At 29.5% G+C, this 8,931-nt stretch overlaps 1 long non-coding RNA gene across 1 annotated transcript; it reads right to left on the reverse strand.

Annotated features, from left to right (window-relative positions):
• Positions 1-2,953: 2,953 nt before the first annotated feature.
• Positions 2,954-3,848, reverse strand: LOC149158825 (uncharacterized). Its single transcript, XR_016261086.1, has 2 exons — positions 3,589-3,848; positions 2,954-3,448 (listed from the first exon to the last, which is right to left on the reverse strand). It is a non-coding gene; the product is annotated as an uncharacterized LOC149158825 (long non-coding RNA).
• Between the last annotated feature and the right edge of the window lie 5,083 nt (positions 3,849-8,931).

An 8,931-nucleotide genomic window follows, 5' to 3' on the forward strand; every position in this document is an offset into this window, starting at 1 on the left:
AATGGTTTTTTTAAGTTAATAGTTATTTAAACTTTTAAATGAATATATCTTTTGAAATTTTCATTTTGAATTTATAAATATATAATAATTTATTTCATCGTTAAATTTTATTTTTCTTTTCTTATAATTCAATTCAAAATTTTATCCATAAAAGATTAAAAACAAATTAATCAAATACTTCACAAATAAGTTTATGAAAGTCCTTTCTCTTACACCAAACTCATACATTAACTAAATATATAAATCTTTTTAAGAACATATTAAATACAAGCCTTCAAAACTATATATATATATATATATATATATATATATTTACTAGAATAATTTTTAGTTAGATTTTGTTATTTTGTTATTATACTTGCGTAATTATGGTATTATACATTCAATTTTTTTTGACTCTGTATTAGTTTGTTTTAGACCAAAAATTTATGTCGTTTATCCATAGTTTAACATTGGGAAATCAATTTTTGTTATTTTTTATTATTATTTAAATTTATTTATTTGTAAGGTAATTGGTTGATGTCTTATTATGGGATATTTAGTAACTTCCATTTCTATTAGTTAATAATTTTATTTTATTTTTATTTTTTATTTTTTTATTTAATTTTACTTTTTCTATAATTTCCATTTTCATAAATTATAGTTAGTTATTTCATATAATTACATATTTAAAATTTATAATTTAATAACTTTATATAATTATATATTTAGTTATTATTATGAGTAAAGTGTTTTCATTCTAATTATGTTAATTAGTCATTTACTCCATATAACTAAGCTAAATTAAATGAGTAAAAGAAATTACACTAAATTAGATAAATTATATAAGCATCTCTATTTTTTCTAATCTGAGCACTATCAAGATCATCTCATCTTCTTGGTATATGCTATTTATTTGAAAAGTTTCAATATTGTTCTTAAGTGGGAGTTATTCGTACTTTCTTGAAAAATAAAAACGCTATGTTATAATGGTTTTTTTTAGTTAATTGTCATTTAAACTTTTAAATGAATATATCTTTCAAAATTTTCATTTTGAATTTATAAATATATAATAATTTATTTCATCGTTAAATTTTATTTTTCTTTTCTTATAATTCAATTTAAAATTTTAAGATAAAAATGAAATGTTTTCTAAATTCCATAAAAGATTAAAAAAAAATTAATCAAATACTTCACAAATAAGTTTATGAAAGTCCTTTCTCTTACGCCAAAATCATACATTAACTAAATATATAAATTGTCATGTCCCTAGATTCTTGTAAATATTTATTTATTTTACTGTAGTCAAAAGAACATTATTTGCTGTATGAACTTATACCTTATTTATTTAATGGAAATTAACAGAATAGAAATGATGATGATGATTATTTCCTAGATGTAACTTCTGTGAAGGAAGTTAAGTCATGGTAAAAAAAAAACAGTTGCAAACCCTAACCGCTTCTTTTCCCCAACCGAGGAAATGTATTCGAAAAAAGAAAGGGGAAAGGACGGGCTGCGCTGTAGAGGACAGGTAGCAGGAGAAATGTGAAGGGTTATCCTACCATGTCTGGTGAGGACCAGATGGTTTTGAGCGCAGAGTGTGCGTTGCAACTAGCAAAAACAGTCTTCTTTGAGCAAGCTAGGGGGGAGACTGGTCTCGAAAGACGGTGTCAAGGACAGGTGGATGACTAGCTGCTGTATGCAGAGGTGACATAGCTGTAGGCAGAGAAAGGAAAAGGTTTCACAAAGGACGATACAGGTACGCAATCTTTAACTCAAACCTAAGAGAAGATTCTACTTAATTTCTGTAATTTACAATTTGATATAAAACTATTGAGAGAAGGACAGGTAGATTTCCATTCTGTTGTAATCTGACAGAAATGGTTGGTTATGTTACTGTCGGGAACTGTCACCCTGGTAGCGTTAGGCCTTATAATTATTAGTTACATTTAGGAGATCATTATCCTTACTCAGATATTTCGCCTGAAACAGAGAATCTATATACCTGTGTCTATCAATAATACACTAAGGTTGTATAGTGGGATAGCTAGAAGAGGGTTAAAACACTTAAGAAAATCTTGCATCTGCCCAGAAAATAGAAAAGGTGTAAATCTTGCAAGCAGCAGAGAGCAGGCAGTCGCCTGGGAAATTTTACCAACAAAATCGAACAGTAGTCAGAATTACGAACAAAATGCTGATAGACTTAGTCCAAGGAAAAGGGCCTGTAACTTAGTTTTTCTTAAATAAAAATAAAACAAACAAACAACCAGAGTCTTTGCCTGTAAAGCGAAGGTTATAGTTTTTTTTAAAAAGGGGCAAAGAATCAGGGTGAAACCCTCGGGCCCATGCAAACCTGTAGATAGAGTTGTATACTAAGGTGAGCGACAGAGCGAGGTTTACGACAACAGCTTTGTTGTATACGTTTAACTGATGGAATTGGGTGGATGATTCTCTTATTCGCCCAGGACATGTTAAGAGAAAGGAGGTGAAAGGCACCTGTGTTTACCATTAAAGGGGACCACGAGAGAAACAAAGAAAACCTGGAATGGATGGCCCAGTACCCCGAAGGAAGCTATATGCCAACTAAGCCACATATACCTAGTAAATTGGATGTATTGGACACTTATTCGTGCCATAACCAACTTATATGCTCAAAACCCATACCGTTTGAAGGAAAGGTCAGGATATCAAACTAGAACAGTAGACCTCGTTAATAAGGGGCAAGCTTGCAGGCCATAGAATTTATACATTGTGATTTAACGATAATGCTATGATTAAAGAACAAAACACTATAATATGGAAAACAACTCTTTAATTACAGAACGAACGATATAACCGAAGAGCAAGTGTTTCACGACAGTTCATCTATCTGAAGAAACTTAGAAATTGTGCATTACAAGTCCTCCTTGTCTATTATAGAATCTCTTCTGAAAAAAGGTACGCAGCGCATGCATGAATAAACATGAAACAGAAATTTGCATAACAATAGTTTTCTTTATAGGCAACCAAGATGGAAACCCAAAACTGGGTATACATGTTAGGGAAATAAAATCAGCAGCCGCCCGTCAGAGAAACCCCAACCGCGGGCTACAACAGTCGCAGCATATAGCCGCCCATTTTCCTGCTAAACAATCCTAGACCCATGTCGACACAAAAACTTACAGTAGTAAAACACATAATTGCTGGTAAGTAAACCCCGGGAGGTATTAGTAGTAAAATCACCTTTTCCCCTTGATTGCAAAATACAGCGACATATGGGAAACAAAAACCCATTTAGAGGCTGGACCCTCTTATGATAAGGATTTTCAGTAAACATCCGGCTCTCCGTGGAGCCGAGAACCATAATATACTAGGAGTTTTCCTTTTCCACTGGGACAGGATCTTACCCGAAGCTGGAAGTTATTCCACTGAAGGGGTGTCGCCTTGCCATGCAGGTTGAGCCAGCTCCAAGTCCCATGGACTGCGTAGCCTTGCACAAACAAACACAATGAATTAATGCTCTTGTTGGGGCTAAGGGAAAACAAAAAGAAAAAATATATATACTTTACATACAGCGAAAAGAAAATAAGAAAAAACGATTTCCATTAGCAGAGATAGTATGGCCCTTACCTGTAACACCTCTGCCTATGGCCAAAATGTGAAGCTGGGCCTGAGCAGGGTTCCAACCTCCCCCCCCCAAACCAGTGTTGCATGAGCAAAGACTGCACCAGAGCGGCATCCGTGAAAGAATGGCAACCAAATGAGGTCAGCCTTGCTAGTCGCGGGGTTGAGACAAGACTGACAAAGTCTCCACCTTCGGATTGTATGGGAAGATGCGTGACCATCGATCTGCCTGAGGATCTCGAGTTGGACTGGTGAGACCGGACGGTCCACCAGGTCATACACATGGCAGCATTGAAAACAGTAATTAATTCACCCTTATCAGGAAGGATCGTTGTTTTGGAAAGCGGCCCAAAACAGAAAAGCCGTAGTCTTTAACGCGACTTTTTGAAAGCCTTTCCGGCGATTTTTTCCGGTAAAAATCCGGCAGTAATTTATTGAAATCGAAGTTTGATAACTAGTTTCTGCACAATGAAAGCGTCCCAGGGGTTTTTCAGGGTGCTGAATCCGAATATGCAGTTAAAAAACCATTTTAACTGCAACAAATCATGATTTCATCTCAATTTCTTCCGCCGGATTCCGTCACCGGAATCTCAAAAAGTCGCATTATAGACAACTCCAACAGAAAAACCATAATATAAAACAGCTGTATAGGTTGTGTAAAATAAATCAACTCCCGAGAAATCAGCTGCACGAATAGCTAACACCACATTTCCGTAGGCATAGTTAATTTCAAGGAGGTACTGTTGTCCGGAGGAGTACATACAGTGAACCTTTGACATGGTGAAAGATGAATCGGGAAGGGCAATTACATTAAAAAAAAAAAATTGTGAGGGAGACATTATATAAATCTTTTTAAGGACATATTAAATACAAACCTTCAAAACTATATATATATATATATGCATGAATAATTTTTAGTTAGATCTTGTTATTTTGTTACACATGTCGTTTATCCATAGTTTAACATTGGGAAATCAATTTTTGTTATTTTTTATTATTATTTAAATTTATTTATTCGTAAGATAATTGGTTGATGTCTTATTATGGGATATTTAGTAACTTCCATTTCTATTAATTACTAATTTTATTTTATTTTTATTTTATTTTATTTTTTCTATAATTTCCATTTTCATAAATTATAATTAGTTATTTTATATAATTATATATTTAAAAATTTATAATTTAATAACTCTATATAATTATGTATTTAGTTATTCTCATAATATGTTATGAGTAAAGTGTTTTCGTTCTAATTATGATAATTAGTCATTTACTCTATATAACTAAGCTAAATTATGATAATTAGTCATTTACTCTATATAACTAAGCTAAATTAAATGAGTAAAAGAAATTACACTAAATTAGATAAATGATATAAGCATCGCTATTTTTTCGTAATTTGAACACTATCAAGATCATCTCATCTTCTTCGTATATGCTATTTATTTGAAAAGTTTCAATACTGTTCTTAAGTGGGAGTTATTCGTACTTTCTTGAAAAATAAAAACGCTATGTTATAATGGTTTTTTTAGTTAATGGTTATTTAAACTTTTAAATGAATATATCTTTTGAAATTTTCATTTTGAATTTATAAATATATAATAATTTATTTTACCGTTAAAATTTTCTTTTTTATAATTCAATTCAAAATTTTAAGATAAAAATGAAATGTTTTCTAAATTCCATAAAAGATTAAAAAAAAAATTAATCAAATACTTGACAAATAAGTTTATAAAAGTCCTTTCTCTTACGCCAAAATCATACATTAATTAAATATATAAATTTTTTTAAGGACATATTAAATACAAATCTTCCAAACTTTATATCTATATATATATATATATGTTAGAATAATTTTTAGTTAGATCTTGTTATTTTGTTATTATACTTGCGTAACCTGGTATTACACATTCAATTTTTTTTACTCTGCATTAGTTTGTCTTTGACCAAAATTTTATGTGGTTTATCCATAATTTAACATTGGGAAATCAATTTTTATTTGTAAGGTGATTTATTGATGTCTTATTATGGGATATTTAGTAACTTCCATTTCTATTAATTACTAATTTTATTTTATTTTTTATTTTTTATTTTTTTTATTTAATTTTACTTTTTTCTATAATTTCCATTTTCATGAATTATAGTTTTTTCTCCATATTTTCAATTTAGGATGACTTATTATTATATTAAAAACATATTTTAATAAATCTAATTATAAAAAATTATGTATATTAATAGAAAAGAAAACACACATATATATATATTAAAGTGTATATATGTGTTAATGTAAACAATACAATACAATATTTTATTAGTTGTTTTACTTTTGTGATTAAATCTTTTTATTTATTATTTTTAATTTAATTAAACTATATTTAAACTAAGTGGCGTACTACCTACAATGTAGCTCTTGGTATAGGATGGTATTACACATTTAATTTTTCTTTTGATTGTGTATTAATTCGTCTTTCACCAAAAATATGTGGTTTATAATAGGTTAACATTGACAATTTAATTTTTGTTACATTTTACTATTATTTAAATCTATTTATTTGTGAGATGATTGGTTGAACTCATATTATGGACTCTTTAGTAACTGCCATTTTTATTAGTTACTAATATTCAGTTTTTAGTTTTATTTATTTTTATTTAACTTTTTTATTTCTTTTTCTTTTCTTTATTATTCTTATTTTCATACTTATAATTTTTTCTCCATATTTTCAATTTAAGTTGACTTATTATTATATTAAAAACATACTTTAATAAATTTAATTATAAAAAAACTATGGATATTAATAAAAATATAACATATACATACATATATACATATATATGTGTGTGTATATATATGTTAATATAAACCATATTAATTAATCATATTTTAAAATTTTTATTGATGGCATTTAACAATGCTATATTTTATTAGTTGTTTTACATTTGTGTTTATTGTTTTTTAATTTAATCAAGTTATATTTAAACTAGTCCACAAGTACTAGCTACTATGTAGCTCTTGTTTAAAATATGTTTTCAAATGCATAAATAAATTTAACACTTACAAAACACTTAGTACACTTGGATTGTGCAAAATTCATAGATCAAATCTATATTTTCAACAAATTCTTATGAGATTTCAATGAAATTTAACTAAATTTTCTTAGAAAACCTCCAAATACAAAGGAATTAGAGTATGGCTATATACATGCATACATACATACATACAAATAACATATGCAATTATGTTTAAATTGCATCATTGTATGCATAAATGGACTCAACACCTTGAAAATCTTTTTGAACACTTAGATTGTGTAGATTGCAAAACTTAGGAAATATTAATCAACTTTTATGTATATTGACATGGACTGAACACCTTGAAAATCTTTTTGAACACTTAGGTTGTGTAGATTGCAAAACTTATTTATGAAATATTACTCAACTTATATGTATATTGACATGGACTTAACACTTTGAAATTTTTTTTGAACACATAGATTGTGTAGATTGCAAAACTTATTTAGGAAATATTACTCAACTTATATGTATTTTCACATGGAATCAACATCTTAAAAATCTTTTTGAACACTTAAATTGTGTAAATTGCAAATCTTATTTATGAAATTTTACTGAACTTATATGTATATTCACAATTCAACGTAAAATTGATTAATTTAATATTTTTTTTTCACAGTTAGCCTCGAGAATAATTGCAAGTAGAGTTGGAAATAATAATTGCAAGTAGTTGGAAATGAATTCTTTGACAACCATATTTTCATTCTTGCCAGTTATCTATGTTAAACGAACGAGCAGAGGGCTTCACTTGATTTTGGGCTTGGTGGGCTTGGTTTTTCATTCTACCCTCAGGATCCGTGTAAAAACGGTTGAGCGTAGATTGTTACATTTCCATTGAGCATTGAATCAACCTGGGGTTCGGAGCATTGGAACTCAATTTCATTATCTTTCTACAGTCCTAAAACTTGTGCAAGTGTTTGTACAATGGCAAGCAGAGAAAAATAAATCGTTGAGAACCTTTGAAAGCTTTCGATGCCCACACAAACCAAAAGGAATGTAGAGCGTGGTTAATTATTGGATTAATTGGGTCATCGCAGATAGTTGGTTACATGGCTGCATCGATTTGATTGTGAGTTGATTTATATGATTTATCATGGTTCCTTTGGCCACTGGTTACACTCACTCGCATGGACTCCGCAACATAAGGAAATTGTCAGTGGCATTCTTTCTCTGAATGCAGCTGCATGCCCAAAATTTTGATGTGTGCTTTCATCGTTCCAGCGAGGTTAACATTCACACACAGTAATTTTGATGTGTGCTTTCATCGTTCCAGCGAGGTTAACATTCACACTCACAGTAAATATGCTATATTTGTTAGTTTTTAAGAGCTTTATTTACTTCGAATTATGTTGAGACGTTGTGATGAAGACTACACTTATTATCGCATATCTAAGAGGTTAAGGTATGCAACTATGACCTTTGCTTGATATATATGTAGTGAATATGATTATATAAGTGGTCGTTATGAAATAGGAAAGAAAGGGTACATGATTCGATTAACCCTAGAGACATGTAGGCGAATCTGAAATTAACCACAGTATGTCTTGTAATAAGTGAAAAAGTGAAATACGTATTTGCATAAGACATGATTTAATTCTATTTAATGTGATAATTTGTTATGAGCCGGCAAATACTATCTATCATGCTTAATTTTTCTTATTTCAATTCAATATGTTGGTATTTTAATCCTCTTCTTGGTGAAGAGAATATTAATAGCTATTTTCTTGTTGTTTTGGAAAGAATATGTTTGGTGTTAAATTTCTTAAAAAAAGGAATGTGTGTCATAGATTTCTTGACATGACTATGTGTTTATTTTTAAACATGGAAATTAGGTTAGGTTTGTTTGTAAAAAATACTTATTTAGATCTTGGGTTGACGTGTTTTTCACCCTTCTGCCATGGAAGGTGAAGCTAGAACAATCTTGTATTCACCAGGTCAGATTCCCTCAGGTTTGTTGTCTGTTAATTCTTCTTTGGTTTCTGTTGATATCAATAACAGTGGAAGTGGTTCTATTAATAATAATTGGTTTAATAGTAATACTAATAATAGTGATTGTATTTTCACCTCACATAGGAATAATAATATCAACAATAGCAATAATAATTTATGTTTGGATAATAATAATAATATCACTGGGCATAATAATAATAATAATAAGGTTAGTGACTCTGTTTTCAATTTTGATAATTGCAATAATAATAGGATTGATAAAAAGACTCTAACTTTTGATAATATTGGTTGTTCTAATTTTGTTTCCTCTTCTAGTAATAGGGTTGTCAA

This window comes from Pinus tabuliformis, chromosome 5_2 (genome assembly GCF_031772625.1).
Source record: "Pinus tabuliformis cultivar Carrire ecotype Pingquan chromosome 5_2, CPIR1, whole genome shotgun sequence".
In the NCBI taxonomy this organism is placed as follows: Eukaryota; Viridiplantae; Streptophyta; class Pinopsida; order Pinales; family Pinaceae; genus Pinus; species Pinus tabuliformis.